At 40.4% G+C, this 20169-nt stretch overlaps 1 pseudogene; it reads right to left on the bottom strand.

Moving 5' to 3' along the window:
- Window positions 1-258: 258 nt before the first annotated feature.
- The window catches only part of LOC103292625 (transcription factor 7-like 1), a 40573-nt pseudogene continuing 20662 nt past the window's right edge, over window positions 259-20169 (bottom strand).

Genomic DNA, 20169 nt, shown 5'->3' with positions numbered 1-20169 from the left:
GCAGCAGGGGCAGCTGCGAGGCCCAGGCTGCTGTGCGGGGAAGAGGCAAGGCTGTCACAGGGCTTCTCAGGGGGCAGGTCCTGAACACACGGCTTCTTGCCTGGGAGGCCAGAGAACCCTCCGGCACTTGGACTTGCTGCTGGGCCTGTGTCTGCGACAGCTGATCTCCTCTCCTCTGTCCTGGGCTCGGCGGGTTGGTGAGCAGTGGCTGAGCTGCGGCTCCTTCTTCGGGGCCATTTCCTAGGACTTGGCCTGGTCTCAGGCAGGGGGTGCTGGTTCTGCTTGACAGTGCGGGGAGGCCATGGCGGGGTGGGAATCCCTGAGGCGGGCGGATCAGGATGGGCCGGAGCCACCATGTGAGGAGAGAACCCCCTGGACACCAGGCTGGACAGAAAGGCGTTCATGGCGAGGGAGGGGGGTGCCCATGCCGGAAGCCACCAGGGGGAAGGGCGCACAGGGCTGGGCGGCTGGGGGGCGGGCCAGCTGAGGGTTTGGGGTGTGCCCCACAGCTCTGGGGGGCAGTGGGTAATGTGGAGACAGTGCATACGGTGAGGGGCCTGGGGATTCCTGCCTTCGCATCAGTCTCTGGGGAGAGACGTGGGGAGGGAATCCAGGGGGAAAGTGGCAGTTGCTGTAGGTGAGGAGGGCCTCAAAGGGTGCGTGTGACCCGAGGGCTGAACAACAGGAACTTCATTGCACAAGTGTGCTGGGTGCGGAGGCCTGGCGTCCTTTACTGTGGCGCTGGAGGGGACATCAAGGAGGGGCCATTTCATCTGCGGGTACCTGCGCGCTCCTGCGGGAGGAAGGCGTGCCTTGGGGAGGTACCGGCTGCTCAGGTCTGGGATCATCAGGAACAGGCACCCAGGGGACAGGGGGCCTTTTCACTTCCGCAAAACAGTCCCTCAGCTTCTGAAAGGGGGCCCGGCCCCACAGCGCTGCGTGCACTTCAAAGCTCTGGTTCCCCAAATCATTGATAAGGGACGATAGACCTCGGCCAGGTCCCGCTCTGTCCAGACGCTGTGGCTGCTCAGCTCTTGCTCCCCGCCACCTTCCTCCTGGAAGGGCATCAGCTCATGGTTTGCCCTGAGGTCGCCCCCTCCCCTGCTGCCCTGGTGCCCCTAGCGGGGGTCTGGTGGGGACTGGCCTGAGTTCCACTCTCCTCCCAGGCCTGCCACACCTCACCTGCGCCCCGCCCTCCCTCCCGCCCACCCTGCTGCTCTGCTGAGGCGGTGGCCACAGAAGTTTGGGAAGCAGCCAAGGGTCCCCAACTGGACCCGCCTGCTCCTCCAGGGCGTCCCAGTGCCTGGCCCTCCCTGGAGCAGTGAGCCGGCAGGAGTATAATTTTTAAGACCTTTTTATTTCTTAAAAACAACTCAGTTGAAATAAAATTCACATATCAAAAAAGCAACCATTTTAAAGTATACAATCCAGTGTTTTTTGAACATTCAGAGAGTTGTACAACTATCACCACTATCTAATCTATACTAATAATAGACAAATATGCAAATTGACCGCACCTTTGCTACACCTAAGCCACGCCCACCAACCAATCAGGACGAGTATGCAAATTACCCCAACAAAGATGGCGGCTAATTTGCATATCAAGACAGTGTCGAAAGAAGCCAAGAGCTGCAAAAGGGAGTAAAGCTTCGAAGAAGCAAGCAAGCCAGGGGGGCAGGGGGAAGGAGAAGGGAGGAGCGAAGTCAGGGCCGGGGGCGAAGGGAAACGCGGGCGGGCTGGAGGAGAAGGCGGGGCGGGTGACAAGGGCGGGGCGGAAGCGGGGTAGAGTGCAGCAGGAAATCCTATTGCAGGATTTTTCCTGCAACAGGAATGCTAGTCTATACTAATAAAAGGATAATATGCTAATTAGACTGGGAGACCCTCCGGAGGTCCTTCTTGAAGTCCTTCTGGACAAAGCCATGGTGGCGGACCCGAGGCAGAGGTGGTTAGGGGCGATCAGGCCAGCAAGGGAGGGCAGTTGGGGGCGATCAGGCTGGCAGGCAGAGTGGTTAGGGGTGATCAGGCAGGCAGGCAGGTGAGTGGTTAGGTGCCAATGTCCCAGATTGTAGAGGGATGTCTGACTGCCACAGGGATCGGGCCTAAACTGGCAGTTGGACATCCCCCGAGGGGTCCCAGATTGGAGAGGGTGCAGGCCTGGCTGAGGCCCCTCCCCCCCGTGCATGAATTTCGTGCATTGGGCCACTAGTCTATCTATAATAATAAAAGGATAATATGCTAATTAGACGGACATCTTCCATCCTTCCTGACGAAGCCGGGTGGAGGAAAGCCAGCCTGGGTCCTGGGTGTCTACAGGTGGCCTGAGGGAAGCCAGCCCAGATCCCGGTTGCCTGCGGGCAGCTGGAAGGAAGCAGCCTGTATCCTGGGTGCTGGAGGGAAGCTGGTGCCGGCAGCCAGGGGAAGGAAGGCCTACTCTTGCACGAATTTTCATGCATCGGGCCTCTAGTCCTATATAATAAAAGCCTAATATGTTAAGTGTCCAGTCAACCTGTTGGCCATTCAACCAATCAAAGCTTAATATGAGAATGATATGCTAAGGCCCCTCAACCGCTTCCTATGATGTGCACTGACCACCAGAGGGCAGATGCTTCAACCAGTAGGTTAGCTTGCTTCTGGGATCTGGCCGATTGGGACTGAGCGAGATGGGCCATACATGCCCTGAAGCCCTCCCGCATCCCTCCTGTGGTCCCTCCCCAGCCCTGATTCTGCAGGTCAAGCCGAGGGACCCCACTGGTGCACGAATTCGTGCACCGGGCTTCTAGTATATAAAAAAACATAAGCATCCTTTACGGCGGAACAACTGGAGTGACCGGTCGCTATGATGCGCACTGACCACTGGAGTGACTGGTGGCTATGATGCTCAGAAGCTGCCCCCTGGTGGTCAGTGTGCTCCCACAGGGGGAGCGCGACTCAGCCAGAAGCTGGGCTCATGGATGGCGAGCGCAGCTGCAGTGGCGGGAGCCTCTCCCGACTCGACGGCAGCACAACTGAGCGGAGGCAGCAGGCGCAGCGAGCCAGGAAGAGTGTGAGTGGCGTGGCGCCTGGCCCCGGTTTGGGCTCCTCCCTGGCTGCCTGCCACTTGGCACACTGCTACATCCCTCGGGGATGTCCAACTGCTGGTTTAGGCCTAACCCCTGCAGGCCAGGCTAGGAGTCCCGGATTGTGAGAGAGCATAGGCTGGGCTGAGGAACACACCTGGGACTTGGGCTTCCCTCATAGTCCTGGCTTCGTCTGGAAGGACGTCTGGTCTAATTTGCATATTACACTTTTATTATTATAGATTAGGGCTTCATTTGTATTTATTGAGAAGTAACATTCCATTGTGTGGTTATACCACGTATGTTTATCAATTCATCAGTTGATGAACATTGAGGTTGTTCAACATTTTGGCAACTAGCAATGTTGCTATAAACATTCATGTACAAGTTTTCGTGTGGATGTATTGTTTTCATTTCTGACATATATATCTGGTAGTGAAATGCTAGGTCTAATGGTAACTCAATGTTTGACATTTTAGGAAACTGTCAAACTATTTTCCAAAGTTCTGCACATTTTTATAATCCCACCAGCAATGTATAAAGGTTCAGATTTCTCCATGTCCTGGCCTATACTTAATCTCTGTCTTTTTTATTGTAGTCATCCTAGTGGGTGTGAACTGCTATGTCAGTGCAGTTTTGATTTGCATAACCTAATTACCATGATGTTTATCATCTTTCCATGTGCCTATTTCCTTTTGTATGTCTTCTTATTTAAATCCTTTGCCCCTTTTAAATTGGGTTGTCTTTCTATTATTGAGCTTTAACAGTTCTTTACATATTGTGGATATAAATCTCTTCTCAGATATATGATATTCAAATATTTTCTTCCATTTCATGGAATGTCTTTTCAATTTTTTTCTTTTGACCATAATTGTAAGGGTTTACTTCTAAACTATCAATTCTATCCCAATGATTTATATATGTATCCTCATGCCAGTACCATATTGCTTTGATCATTCTAGCTTTGTACTAAGTTTTGAAATTGGGAAATGCAATTTCTCTAACTTTGTTTGCCCCCCCAAAAATATTTTGACCACTGGGTCTCTTGCATTTTCACTTTGTGAATTTCTTCAAAAGAGGCAGAAAGCCTGGCTGGTGTTGCTCAGTGGTTGAGCATCAACCTATGAACCAGAAGGTCAGGGTTCGATTCCCCATCAGGGCATATGCCAAGGTTGCGGGCTTGATCCCCAGTGTGGGGCATGTGGGAGGCTGCTGATCAATGATTCTTTCTTATCATTGACTAGAGGCCCAGTGCCTGGTGCATGACATTCATGCATTGGTGGTTGGGGGGGTGTGTGTCCCTCAGCCTGGCCTGTGCCCTCTTGCCGTCCTGGCAGGGAGCAGGCCTAAGCCAGCAGGTGGACATGCCCCAAGAGATCCTTAGCACTACTGCGGAGGTGGGAGAGGCTCCCACCACTGCCACTGAGCTCGCCAGCTAGAAGCCGGGCTTGCTGCTCCTTAGTGCTGCCTTGGAGGGGGGAGAGGCTCCTGCAACCATCGCTGCGCTTGCTCAGCCTCTGGCTGAGAGGTGCTTCCCCTGTGGGAGCACACTGACCACCAGGGTGCAGCTCCTGCATTGAGTGTCTGCCCCTGGTGGTCAGTGTGCATCATAGCAACTGGTCGTTCTGCCTTTTGGTTGATTTGCATATTAGGATTTTATTATATAGGATGTTTCTACCTCTCTTCCTCTCCCTTCTTCTCTAAAATAAGTAAAAATTTATTTTAAAAAATAAATAAAAGAGACCATTAGGATTTTGGTAGAAAATACATTGTATGTGTAAATTAATTTGGGGAGTACTGCCATTTTAATAATGTTAAGTATTCTTATCCATAAGCATATACTTTATTTCATTTGCTTCAGTCTTTAATTCTTCCTTGTTTTATAGTTTTCAGAGTACAAATCCTATCCTTCTTTAGTTAAATTTATTCTAAATATTTTTTTATGTCATAGTAAATGGAATGGTTTATTTAATTTCATTTTTTCAGATTGTTCATAGCTAATATATTGAATTGATTGAGTATCTTGAAAATTTGCTAAACTTATATTTTTAGTTTTTATAGCTTTAAGTTGGATTCCTTAGGACTTTCTATATATGTCATATCACTTGTAAATAAATATTACTTTACTTAATTATTTCCAATATAGGCATCTTACCTAGTTTATGTGGATAGAGACTGCATTATGATGTGGTGAGAGTACATCTTAGGGGAAAAAATTCAGTCCTTCTCTATCAAGTATGATCTTAGTTGTGGGTATTTTTTCAAAGCCTATTCCTAGTTTGTTTAGAGTTGTTTTCATAAAATGGCTGAAGTTTTCTAATTCTACATCTATTGAGATGATAATTTTTATTTTTTATTCGATTAAAATGATATAGTACATTGATTTAATTTTGAATATTAAACCAATTCTATATTCCTGGAATAAAATCCCCTTGGTCATGGTATATAATCCTTATTATATGATACTAGATTCAGTTTGCCAGTATTTTGTTGGAAAGTGGATTTTTTTTTTTTTTTTTTAAATCTGTATTCCTAAGAGATAGTATTGATCTGTAGTTTTCTTGTGATAGTTTCTTGTGAAGTTTTCTATCTGGTTTTAGTGTCAGTATAATGCTGGCTTACTTGTTTGTAAGTGTTCTTATTCTATTTTTTTGAAGAATTGTTAAAAAAAAGTAGTATTAATTATTTACACATTTTGTAGGATTTGCCAATAAGCCATCTGGCCCTGAGCTTTTCTTTGTGGGAAGTTTTTGAATTAATAATTGAATCTCTTTATTTGTTCCATCTCTATACAAAAATTCTATTTCTTCTTGAGTCAATTTTAATAGTTTGGGTCTCTCTAGGAAGTGGTCCATTTCATCTAGGTTACCTGATTCATTGATCTAATTTTTTTTCAGTATTTTCTTATAATCTTTTGTGTTTCTGTAAGGTCAGCTAAAAGTGTATAATTTTTATTGATCTTTTCAAAGAACCAACTCTTGGTTTTATTAATTTTCTCTATTTTTTCTACTCTCTATTTTACTTATTTCAGCTCTAATCTTTATAATTTTATTTAATTTAGATTTAGTTTGTTTTTATTCTCATTTTTGAAGGTGGAAGATTAGGCTACTATTTGAGATATTTCTTACTTTTTAGTATAGGCATTTAAAGCTATAAATTTCTCTGTGAGCATTGTTTCAGCTATATTTATAAATTTTGGTATGGTTTATACTTACTTTCATTTATTTGAAAGTTTTTTTCTAATTTTCTTTGATCAATTGGTCATTAAGGAGTGTATCATTGAAGTTCCACATATATATAAGTTTCCCAATGTTATTGACTTTTAATTTTATTTCATAGTTTTTGTAGAACATATATGGTATAGTTTCAGTCCTGTTACATTTATTGAGGGTTGTTTTATGTCCTCATTTAAGGTCAATCCTAAACAATTTTATGGACATTTGAGAAAAATGTCTATTTTGTTGGGTGGAAATGTCTGTTAGTTCTATTTGGTATATGGTATTGTTCAAGATTCTGTTTCTCTGTTGAGCTTCTGCCTATGAGTTTTATCTGTTAATCAAAGTTTAGCATTGAAGTCTCTATTATTGTAGCATTGTTTTTCTTTCAATTGCATCAGTTTTGCGGCTCTGTTGTTAGGTGAATATATGTTTACAATTGTTATATCTTTCTAATGGATCAAATTTTATTTGTTATAAACTGTCTTTTGTTTCAACACAGCTTTACAAATATAGTACTATGTAGCTATTGCTTAAATCAAATAGGAAAAGAGTTACAACAAATAAAGTTATACTGTGTTTAATATTTTTAATTTAATTACTTTACCGATGATTTCTACTTTTTTAAATTAATTCAGGCTTGTCTTGTCTCTAGCATCATTTTAATTAATTTTTAAGGATTATTTTTAATATTTCTTGTAGAGAAGGTATGATGATGACTTTTTCCCCCCTTGATATTCTCAAGATTCTGTCTTTATCTTTGGCTGTCAACAGTTTGACTCTAGGTGTTTTAGATGTGGTTCTCTATTGAGCTTCCTAGAGGTATAACTTAAAGTTTTTATCAAGTTTGGGAAGTTTTCAACCATGATTTCCTCAAATAATCTTTATGCTTATTGTTCTCTCTTCTCTCTTTCTAGGACTCTCATTATGGGTATGTTGGTACACTTGATAGTTTACTGCAGGTCTCTATGCTGAGTTCTTCTTCCTCCTCCCCACCAACCCCCATTCTTTTTCTTTCTTTCCTTAGACTAGGTATCTCAACTGACTTATCTTAAAGCTTGCTGATTCTTTCTTTAAGCTCAAATCTGCTGGTGCGTCTCTCCAGAGAATTTTTTATTTTTAGATTATACTTTCAACTCCAGAATATATTTATGTTTCTTTTAATAAATCCTCTTTATTGTTATTTTCTATTTGGTGGGACATTACCCTAATACTTTAATTATTTATATATTGTTTTCTTTAGAAATTCATGCACAGGGGAGGGGGGTGTCCCTCAGCCCAGCCTGCACCCTCTCCAATCTGGGACCCCTTGGGGGATGTCCGACTGCCGGTTTAGGCCTGATTCCTGTGGGATCAGGCCTAAACCGGCAGTCAAACATCCCTCTCACAATCCAGAACGGCTGGCTCCCAACTGCTCACCTGCCTGCCTGCCTGATCGCCCCTAACCACTCTGCCTGCTGGCCTGCTTGCCCCCAACCGCCCCCCCCTGGCCTGCTCACACCCAACTGCCCCCCCCCCGCCAGCCTGCTCACCCCTAACTGTCCCCAACTGTCCCCCTGCAGGCCTGCTCTCCCCTAACTGCCCCTCCCTTCCAGCCTGATCGCTCCCAACTGCCCTCCACTGCCAGCCTGCTTGCCCCCAACTGCACCCCGCTGCTGGCCTGCTCACTCCCAACTGCCCTCCCCTCCTAGCCTAACTGTCCTTAACGGCTTCTGCCTCGGCCCCACCACCATGGCTTTGTCTGGAAGGATGTCTGGAAGGTCTCCTGGTCTATTTAGCATATTAACCTTTTATTAGTACACACACACACACAGACTAACTGCTTTAATTTTTTTTCTAATAAGCCCATTAACTAAATTTCCTCAAGGGCAATTTCTATTTAAACCTTTTTAAAATTCTCCTGTGTACTTTTGTACAAGTCTCAAAAGTTTTGTGTCTTTGCAAGTCTCTTAATTTTTGTTGAGTTTGGACATCGTGTGGAAACCTAGAAATGAGATTCACTTCTCTCTCTAAAGTGTGTTTAGTGACATTCCTAGACTAATTTTGCAAGGTGTGCAGTCACTGCAATCTCTCTTTGTTAAATTAATGGTCTGATGGTAACATTAGAATATGTATTTAAACCAGAGACAAGTAAACCCTTCCTTACCCAGTCCAAAGATTTAAATAATTTTCTGCACCAGAAATAATTATTTCCTCCGAGACACACTAACTTTCTATAACAGCAATTTTCAACCTTTTTTTCATCTCATAGTACACATAAACTAATTAATAAAATTATGCCACGCCAAAATGTATATTATATTTTTGCCAATCTGACAAAAAAAATAGGTATACTTTTGATTCATTCACCTCGGACAGCAATTGTTGTGATGGCTCTTGTCATTTTTTTAAATTTGACAATCTAAGGGAAAAGAGGTCAGTGTCCTGATTAAATAGTCAAGTATTGCATGTTTTAAAAATTCTTGCCACACACCAGTTGAAAATTGCTGTTATAGAGTGTGGTCTAAATTGTGTTTTCAGAAAGACAAATTCTTTATTGATATATTAGAATTTGGACTCTTAGACCTCATTCATGAGGTGGGGGTGCAATATATGTACTTTAGTTATAGGGGAATGCAGAACCACTTTCCTTGTTAAATAGACTCATGTACTAAGCAGAGAAACATTGGGGTTTTGGTTCTGGCTATGCAAGGAATTATTTGTGTGGTCTTGACAAGTCATCTGATTTCTGTCTTAGTTCCTTTTGCTAAAAATGAAGAAGGTAGACAAAATTACTTATGGGTTTTTTAAAGAGTGGAGAAATTACTCTTACCAAAAATGGGTAACTAAAAGTCAGAGTTAGAGTGGTTATAAGGGATTGGTATGAGGATGAGTGAATAATAGATAATTTAGAATATTTTTTCTCAAATAAGGAAGGCATTTAAATGCTGTTGTATGAGGATAGACTCATGGAGTTGGATGTAAGAGAGTACTTGCAGATTCCTCTGCTCTAACCTCTTATTTCTGGGATCACTTATTGCTAAACCATTCTACCCAGGCTACTGCCTAATCACTTAGAGGGTTTTTAGGGATAGATATCACTTACCTTCCCTCTACCCCTCCACCATTGTATCACGGTAAACCTGACTTTTAACTTTATCATTATGGTCTATTACTTATGTAAACAAGATTTTCAAATGTGTGGTTAGAATAGTGTTTGCTAGTTTTTCCAGATCCTGGTTTTCTAGAAAAGTGAAACCTTAAAAGATAGGAATACTCAATGAAGGAGAATCTTTCCACAATACTGTTTTTAAAAATAAGAAATCAAATCTCCAAAAAGAATGATAATACTAGGGGCTAATGACATAATCAACTCCTTAAGATGTCCTAGTTTTACCCACATTAAATCCAATATTATACACCTTTTCCCCTAACTTTGTAGACTTTCTACAGTGATATTGAGGTGCAGAATGAACTTTTAGAAGACCTTAAATCATCATAAAAATGAAACATGGAACTATACTACTTACTATAGTAATTGACACAAAACACATCTTCTGTTAGAACTATCTTCAAAGTTAAGGATTGAAATAAAAACGTCTTCCTTGTAAATGTTCTAAAAACTCAATTAATCGAAACATTATTTTCTGAGAATTCTATGCTCTTTTTTCTCCCTGATATCTTTCAACGTTGGCAGGCCATCAATTCTCTGCTCTTCCTTTTCCCCTGCGTTCCACAATCTTATTATCTTTCCGTCATTTGCTATCCCCTGTGTGCTTCTAAAACAACCACTCAAGTACCCCTGCCAATTCTTAATTACCACACACTTATGCATGTCGTAAAATGAATATCATCAAGCTCTAATTTGAGATTGTCATTTATGTATGCCCCCTGGTGGCACCACCAGCAGAAAGACCCTTCTAAGGATAAGAAAACCTCTAAAGCATGAATGTACCCAGTGACAGTAAATGGTACAAAAGAGCAGAGAGAGCAATTAATTAATGACCCATGACAACCTGTTTACTTCCTCACACATGGGTTATTACTCTTTCTAAGCAACATTTTACACAGTAATTATTGGCCATAAAATTATCCATAAAAACTGTTGAGAATCTAAATAATTAAAACTGCCTTTGGTCTTAACTGGATTAAAATACTCAAAAGGTAATATGTTAACATTTTTCAATTTTGGATTTGCCTTAGACGTGAAAACTTAGCCTAAAATGAACTTGTTGAAAGTGATACAATTAAGTGGCATTTATATTTTTAGTGGAGTTGTTTTATTTTTAAATAATAGAATATTTAAAAACCGGTGTTGTTCTCTAACATGTCCTTATTTTTGTATTACTGCATAACAACCCCTTAAACATTTACTTGAATTTGTTTTATTTATATTTTGTTCTGTTGTAATATTGCACTTTTCCTACTTTAATAGAAAAAGCATGCCCGGATCCTATGCAGACCTGTTAGCATTTAATCTCTTTTTAGATAAATGCAAATAGTGCCACTGATGGTATTGGATCCTTGTTCTGTAATCATTTGGGGAGCTTCCTCATCCATTTTTCAAGTTGTGTCCATTACAATCAGTCACTGAAAATTGTGATCCAGAATATTCGTTCTTGACGAAAACAATAGAATGAAGCTACAGGGCTCTGGAAAATTGCTTTTATATTCAAGCAGGACTTCACATATACAGACACCTTGTTGATGATTTTACTGCCTTGAAGAAAATATATTGCTACTGCCACCAGCCTGTCTTTTGGCACTTTATCACTTACAAGTAATGATAAAATTGCGACAAAGAGACTTCTTTTTAATCTTATAGGTCACTGCCTGCAGTCTGGACTATCAACTCTTTTGTCCTCTCATGTAGGTTAGATAAGGTGGAAAATTCCCTTTGGTTGTCTCTAAATTTCATTTAAATGGTATGAAACACAGACTTTGTCTTCTGATTTTCAAGCCCCTAAATCTTTTAATATATAAATTTTATTTCTTCATGTTTTAAAATTAATTTTTAGAAAGAGTATGGAATGTGTTAAAATGGTATTATGAAGCTAAATCCCTGGATATATTTTGAAGGGTTCAAATTATGAGTCATAAATATAATCTATTTGACATCATGAGAATCCTGACTGGCTATAAAACAATTTTTTACTGAGTTTCTTTTTATGATTATAACCATCAGTTTTTACTAACTGCTTGTATAAGAAGATTTAATAGATATCTAATCTGGTAACACAGAGTTGGCAAAATATAGACATTTCTGAACAAATTTCACTAATCATTGAGTCCTTGTATAAGAAACAGTGAAGCAAATGAGGACAAAAACACAAATTAAACTTTTCTCTATTTCTGAGCTATTTATTTCTCTTGCTCTTTGATTTCTGAACTTTCTCACAGTTTTCTGTTTGGGATCCTTCTATGAAGCCACGAATGCATACTTTCGTGGTTTATTTCAGTGCCACATATTTTGTGTGTTATATTAACAATCTCTCAGCAATAAAGGAAGCCTTTGTGAATACACCAAGTCTTACAGAAGAGTATTTTATGTTACATAAGTAAAGAGAAAGTTTACTCCCAAAGCAGAATTTTATTTCTACTAAAACAGCAAGGATGTAATTCAGAATGTCTTTCTCTCATGTGGTCTCCCACAGTTTACAAATATAATTTTTATGTCTGATTTAAATATACTCTCTGGCCTGTTAGCCTCCTTTTATAGGTGGATAGACGATCAGAAAGGAATGTTAGCAACTTTTAATGTGTTTTTTTTTAAGTCAAGATATACTGTATAGACAACAAAAACAGGCAGTGGATGAAGTCTTTCTAAAATACTATTAGTGCCCAGCCAGTGTGGCTCAGTGGATGAGCATCGACCCACGCACCAGGTGATCAGGGATGGATTCCTGGTCAGTGCACATGCCTGGGTTGTGGGCTCAATCCCCAGTAGGGGGCATGCAGAAAGCAACCAATCAATGATTATCTCTCTTGATGTTTCTCTCTCCCTCTCCCTTCCTCTCTCTGAAATAAATAAAAATATATTTTAAAAAATGAAATGCTATTAGTGAGAACTTCCATTTATTGAGAATTTCATATGGCAGGCTCTATGCTGGGAGAATTATGCATATTATCTGTAGAAGAGTCTGCAGTCTGGGAATATATGCATTATCATACCCATTTAACAGATGAGAAAAGTGATACATAGGAAGGGTAGCTGTCCAGCTGTGAAGGACAGAGCCAAGATTCAAGTAATGCTGTATTGCTCACTAATAATTAGCTGAACAACCCATATTGTATACTTCCTTGTGCTAACAAACAGGAAGCTTGGCAATGAAGCAGAACTAATAAGAACTCAGGGACACTGACATTGGGCTTCCACCTTTTGCCATGCTCTCTGCAGGGTTGCCACTGACTTTCAGTTTCTACATCTGTACTCTGTCCATAATATCTATTTAGAGAGCATGCCTGAGGCCATCTTTTAAACATGTTTCTGGATGAGTAAAAACATTTTTGGGGAGAGGGTTTGTGGGAAGAGGCAACAACCTAATTTTTTTTTTAGTTTTTATTTTATCTTGAGTGCAGGGCTCACATCTTCTGTGGTGGTCCAAATAGGGATGTTTTCTCAGATTGTGGGCATGATATATACTTCTGCCTTTGTAGAATTGTACCCACTCTTTGCCCCTCACCACAGGTGGCTCTGTGTAAGCATTTCTGTTGAATGGCTTACAGACTCCCATATGAAAAACAAATAAGCATTTTACTCAACAGTCAGCCCCCTTTCCTCTCTTATAAACAGCACCATGAAGTCTTGTCCAATAAACTGAAAAAGAGGACACCTTCCCACCGCCCCCACCCTGTCTAAATCTGCAGCTTTTGTACCCACACTCAGAGATAAACAAGACAAGCAGATTCACTCATGGCCTCTCCACTGGTGTTCTTTTTAAATGATTCTCTCTGTAACTCTGTCTAAGGGGATAAGGAGCACCATGACTGTGTGATCCAATTGTGTACAGTGCCTCGAACTGCACTCTGAGTGCAAAATCATGGAAGGGCATGAAATGATACTTATGATGCCAGAAGATTGTTAGCACCTCCACCTCAGGTGGTTTCTGTTTACAGACACAGGCTTCAGGCTCACAGTTTTATTCTGGACTGCAATGATGCCTCAGAACTTAACCTCCTCAAAAGCTGGCTTAAGATCACAGAAGGACTTGTAAATCCTAAATAACTTTTCTGCTGTGAGCAAAGTGTTTTATTTTTGCTTTTAGCAGCCTTTTTGGGAATTTTCCCCATCTATATATAAAAGCCTAAGCTACCAATGACTGAACAACTGGTCGACTGGTCACTATGACACACACTGACCACCAGGGGGCAGACACTCAATGCACAGGATTGGGCTCCCTCCTGTCTGATCATGAATGCGGGGATTGAGCCGAAACAGGCTATCCGACATCCCCCGAGGGGTCCCAGATTGCGAGAGGGCACAGGCCAGGCCAAGGGACCCCACCGGTGCACGAATCCGTGCACCGAGCCTCTAGTATAATTATAAAAATGCCTATATGTGTGACCAGAAAGTCTTTAATGATGAATGTTTAAAGATTCTAAACAAGGAGTAATTGGGTCATTTGTAAAAATATCACAGCATGACTTACTAAAGAATGTTTATGCAAATGGGTAGGTACTCTTAGGATTTCTCTAAGAAAATGAATACTTCCACAAGGAAATACAGCAAACGCTTTAAAATAAGAATCTTTGTGCTGAAACTTTTCTTGAAGAGAAATTATCTTTATGTTGTGGGGTATGGGAGAAGGCTGGTACTCAGAGGCATCGGGTGGTGGCATGGCTTCATAATTTTACCAGGAACTAAAGTTCATTTCCCTTGAATTCCAGGTTTAAGAACTGGATTTCATTAATAAAATCAAAGATGATTTGATTCATAATGGACTTAACTGATACAAGACATATAGAGGCGTTTATAGTTGTAAGTATGGAAATGCAGAGTTTATCCTTGTATTGTTATTTATTAATTATCATATTATTGTCTGTGTGAATAACTGTAAACTTACTTTTGCCAACCCATGTATAAATCAGAAAGTTCATTTATTAATTTTAATGTGGGAGTTTCAGCAACTGGATGCATATATCTCTTAATGAGATCATCCCTTTTTCTAATGTCAAGATTTCTGAGACGCTAAGTAGAAATTTCCTTGATGAGCACAGATTAGGCAAACCCTTAGCAATATTTCATAATGAAAGTTATAGAGATATACTTTCTCTATAAAGCATGATAGGTCTCTCATCTAGGAATACTGGCATACCCCAGATTCAGACTTTCTCTCATCTATACTATGGTAGACACAAGCGTCGTTTATGGCATATTAACTGGCAACAGATTACTATTACTATTATTATTGTTGCTGTCCTTGTTGAATCTATGCTGTAACTTTTTTTCTGTCTCATTCCTTATGTTCAGGCTATGTTACCAGTTCTTCCTGATGTCAGTTTGTTGCCTTTAATGTCTCCAACTTCTAATGCATTGTTTCTAATTTGCTATAGACAGAGAAAGCAAAGCAGTTAAAATTAAGTTTAAAGTTTGTGCTAGGTAGAGAGAGCAAAGGCCTAAAGATTTCTTCAATGAGCACAGGAGCCCACAAAATTTGGCCTGTATGTTACCTGTTTTGGCTATTCAAATACTGTGTTACTTTTTGTTTGTTTGTTTTGTTAATCCTCACTCAAGAATACTGGTTGCCTCACTCAACCTAGGTACGTGCCCTTGACTAGGAATCGAGCCTACGATCCTTTGGTGTGTGGGCCTACACTCTCACCACTAAGCAATACCAGCCAGGGCTCAAATACTGTATTACTTTTTTATATTTTTTATTTTGTAGATAATTAAAGTTACTAGATAAATAACTTGTTTGTGTTTGTAAATAACAATTGTTGTATTACTGTTATACACAGTCCGTCCTCTGCAAGAGGCCTCAGTAGGATATGTCATTAACTTACACAATAAATAGGTCTCCATTCAAAGAAAGGGTACAATACATTTTCGTTGGGGGTGGCACACAAGAAAGAAATAGTTCTTCAAGATTCCTTAGTTACTCTCCAGCTTAGTTCAGTCCTGAGGCTACAGTCATTTTAACCTTAAGTTACAGCTTTTGCCTAGAAAAAAATATACTACACTTTAAAAATCTCAAAATATTGTCAAATGCACATCAATCAGGGTCCTAAAATATTTATGATTTTTATCCTTTTGCATAATTTTGTGCTACTATTTAAAATAGAGTAGCTGCAACAGCCAACTTGCTATTGGCCTCCCTTCCCCCCACTGCGTAGCAGCTCCACTTTTATACCTCCTCATAAAACTTTATCATATAATCAGCATAAGGTCAGGAGAAGTTGAATCTAGTAATCAAATGGTTCTCAGGAGATGACTTATTTTATCGAAATACTTTTTTTATAGATCTTTATTATTCCTGGGACGATTCAGAAAGTTTTCTGTTTGACATTCATGACACCTATGGAATATTTCTCTCCTATATCTTATGATGGTAACATCATTTGTTTTCACTTTTCCAATGAGAGGCATTTTGAAAAATCAGAATATAATTTCTACATTTCTTTGGTGATAATATATCTATATAGTGTATTTTGATGTCAGTGGTTTATAAATAAGTGACTTTATTTCATTCCTCAAGTCATCTAAGCAATTTGTTCTTCCTTTAAATAAAATTTACTTTTAAACTATATTCTACAATGTAATTCTTTAATAGAGGCTCTGGATCAATTCAAATTTGTTTTTTAGAGGGAAAAGTGTGAACAAAGTAATTCTAAGTAATGTGTTTCCAAGAAGTCATATGAATTATGGTCAAATCAAGATTTCACTTAACTTTGAAATCCCTTTAATTATATGATTTAGAGTAACAAAAATATATTTGCCCTTTGCTCCAAGTCACCATCTTACTTTAAATTCAGTTGTATTTATATGTAGAATTTTCTTAGCAGCACATAAAATAATTTTAAAATTATTTTCTCAGTTTATATATATATATCTGAATCACATACAAATTTTTCTTATAAAAATAATTATAAGTACTTATAAAACATTCAAGTGCCATAAAAGTGCATCCAGTAAAAAGCCTAATGCCCTAGGTCTCTTTTAATCCTATGATGTTTGATGAATATATTGATAATAAAAGGACCCTTAGTTTAAGACATTTTTTTTTTTTGCATTACCAAAGGATAATGACCTTGCTTTTTCACCAAAGAACAAAATGTTAGACTTGTATGTGGATGTCAGCTAACATGAGCAAATATGAGCATTTGAAATCTGTGCCTTGAAGCCTAAAATCAAGTGTACTTGCATGCTGGAGACTAAGATATGAGAAAAAAACATTGGCGAAATGACCTGGAGAAATGTAATATGATCTGTATCTCAGTGCATCTGCCATTATTTAGGGATATCCATTCTTCCTATCTGTCTTCCTAACCTAGTGTTCTTCTTTTTCCTTTAATAATACTAAATTTTATTTTTTCTCATGTGTTTGATTTATTATTCTTTACTGTTTATAGAGATAGAAATCAGAGCGTCCAAGGAGTCAATTAAAAAAAGCAAACAAAAATTCTAGAAGATAAGGACAGCTATGGGGTGTTAAGACCCCAAAGCTCATAATCAGATTTCATTTGCTCTGACTATTGATTTGATGCACAGGATGAACGTGGAGTGCTCATCACTCATAGGTGGCTGTTCCAACAGAGTTCCTGGAAGCCTCCCTGTCCAAAAGTACCACGATCACACTTCAAAGGCAAAGAGAAAATCATGAAAGCTACTTGCAACATTTATGACAAAAGCCTCTTAGTAGCTAAACATCAAATATTCAAACCAATCAGAAAAAACATGAACTGTCTCAATAGAAAATATTTAAAACAGCCTTGGGTTAAAGTAGTGAAAAATTGACACCAATACAAATGTCTGAAGTAGGATATTGTTTAATGTATAACAGACAAGTAATATAATGGAATATTATACAATCATTAAAATAAGGATATAGAAACGTATTCACTATTTTTAAATCATAATATGGTCAGCAGGATCTGACCATAAAAGTGTTCAGTTCCTAGCCAAGTGGAATGCACCCTCTAAGAACACAAAAGCAGTTGAGTCAGACATGAGAACCCCTGCCTCTCTGAGAAGTCTTTTTGATATTTGTTATTTAAGGCATTTCTTATCTAAGACATAAGAAAGCTTCTGGGTGGTGGTCAGTAATGCTATTCAGCACTTTTCTAGACCTGGTAGGACGGCACTTTCCTGACCCCTTCAGTTAGGATTGGTCATGTAACTTGTTTTAGCCAATCATATGTGAGCAGAAGCAGTAATGCCAGTTCCAGGAAGAAGCTTTCCGACCCAGCGTGATATTGCTCTACTAGTACTTTCTTTCCATCAGCCTGGTGCAGTCTTGAATGAAAGCAGCACAGCATAGGAAGGATATGTAATGTAGCACACACGACAAAGAAATCTCTGTGATTGTAAGTCACTGTGATTGCAGGGGTTGCTGTTACTGCTGCAGAACCCAGCCTTCCCTTACTGATGCAGCATGTTTCTGAAGTAGAAAGCTCAGTGTTTCCTGGGATGCTTCCATCTAGGTCCTTATCCTGGCTATACCTCTGTGATCCTGAGTAAATTATCTAAATGCAAATATAAGCCTCAGCCTCCTTACCTGTATATATATATATAAAAGATACTGACACTATTTCATAGGGTTATTACAATTATTATTAAATACAAAAATGCTTAGCATAGGTCTTGGTATGCAGTAAACGCTCATTAGACATTAGCTATTATTATTACTATCAAAAATGAGGACCTTAAGAAACATACCTCTCTTCTGATGGACAGGAATTGGTGGAAGTGTGTGGGTAAGGGAACAAATTCTATAAGAAGCCTGAGACCATACCCTAAGATACAAATATTTGTTTGAAGAATGAGATCGCATTCCACTTCATCACTTTCTTTTTAGAACAAGTAACTAAAGAGGGCCGCATGCTAACTAAGCATTATGCACAAGGACAAAAAGCTAATATCCATTTTCAAGCACACCAAATCCAAAAGAGGATTTTGAGAACATTTCAGTTTGGCAGCATGGCAGGAAATGAGGAAACACAGGAAGGTAGTGTTACTACTTTCCTTTCCCTTCTTTTTTGTTCAATAACCAGTAAATAGTATCATTCCCCACCTTTTTTTCCCCCCCCCCAGTGCAATGCTAGGAGTGGTCATATAATTTTTTCCATGTGTGTGTCCTGAGGGATGGTGGTATAAGATGCCCTGTCCAAAGTCCAGCTTGCTCAGAGATGTCTGGAACAGCACGCACACATTGACAGTGATTCTTTCCAATATATCATTGATCCTCATTATTTGCAGACTTTGCATTTGTGAATTTCTCTTCGCATTAAAATTTATTTATAATCCCCAAATCAAATGTGACACTTGTGAAGTCCATCATGGACAACTGTAGAGTGGCAAAAAGTTTAAGTCCTCCAATGCTCATTTCACCAGTTGAAGTTGACAAGTATCCTGTTAACAAGTATATTTAGTGCTATATTTTATACATCTTCATGCTTTTTGTTGGCAATTTTGCTGTTGAAAATGGCCTCCAAGCATAGCACTGAAGTGTTAATATTTCTAAGCACAAGAAGACTGTGGTGTATCTTATAGAGAAAACTAGTGGCCTGGTGCACTAAATTTTCCCACATTAAAAGGGAATTAATTACAAGAAATATTTTAATATTGCTATTTGCCATTTCTCTATAATAGAAGTGTCAGAGATGAAAGAAAATTAGTAAAATGTATATGAAAATCTCCCTCCTGTCAGAGTTTGGGGCGCACTGCAGGACCTAGAGTAAAGTCCCTGCCCACCACTTCGAAAATGCAGGAGACCCAGACCCAGCTGGCCCCACCCCCGTCAAGCCCCTCTGGGGGGGGGGGGGTGCGGCACAGTTTCAGGTCCCTCCGCCTGGCGCCGGGTGGGGGAGCACAGTCTCAGGTCCCCTGTCAAGCCCTGCCAGGCGGGGGGAGCAACCTTAGGTTCCCCGGCCCAGCGTCTGGGCAGGGGGTGCAGCCTGAGGTTCCCTGTCAAGCTCTGCTGGGTGGGGAACGTGGCTGGAAGTCCCCCGGCTTGGCGCTGGGGCAGGGGCGTGGCATGAGGTCTCCTGGCCTGGCACCGGGGCGGGGGGCACGACCTGAGGTGTCCTGGCCCGGCGCCAGGGTGTGGGGGCTTGGCCTGAGATCTCCCGGCCCAGAGTTGGGGTGGGGTTGTGGCCTGAGGTCCCCTGTCAAGCCCCATGGGGTGGGGGGCACGGCCTGAGGTCTCCTGGCCTGGCGCTGGGGTGTGAGGGTGTGGCCTGAGGTCCTCTGTCAAGCCCCACAGGATGGGAGGGCATGGACTGAGACTCCTCGCCCTGGCCAGGCACCAGGCAGCCTCAGGTCCCTGCTGTCCAGTTGTGACTTAATGGCATCTGGGCTAATTTGCATATTCCTCTATTATATAAATAGATATGTGAGCTAGATAAGCTTCAGTGAGTCATGAGTTATAATGCTGTTGGCTGTGAATTCAAGGATAATGAATTAACAATATATACTAAATAAGGAATCTTTAAACAGAAACATATATAAACCAAGATTATGTATCGATTGGTTGATGAAAATGTCATGATCTAGGTTCATAGGAACCTAACCTGTATTTCCTCTGGGAGCACTGGTTCAATAGTTTCTAATTCAGTATTTATACAACGTAACAACCACAAATACTATATTGAGAGTTGACTATAACTTCTTTCAAGTTTCTGTTAAATTATTTGAGAAGGCACATAAAAAGACACCAAAAAATGCAACATAATATGGAGTTAAGGCCAACACTTAACCATTT

The sequence above is a fragment of the Eptesicus fuscus genome, chromosome 2 (assembly GCF_027574615.1).
Source record: "Eptesicus fuscus isolate TK198812 chromosome 2, DD_ASM_mEF_20220401, whole genome shotgun sequence".
Lineage (NCBI taxonomy): Eukaryota > Metazoa > Chordata > Mammalia > Chiroptera > Vespertilionidae > Eptesicus > Eptesicus fuscus.
This window is presented reverse-complemented; position numbering and strand designations above follow the sequence as displayed.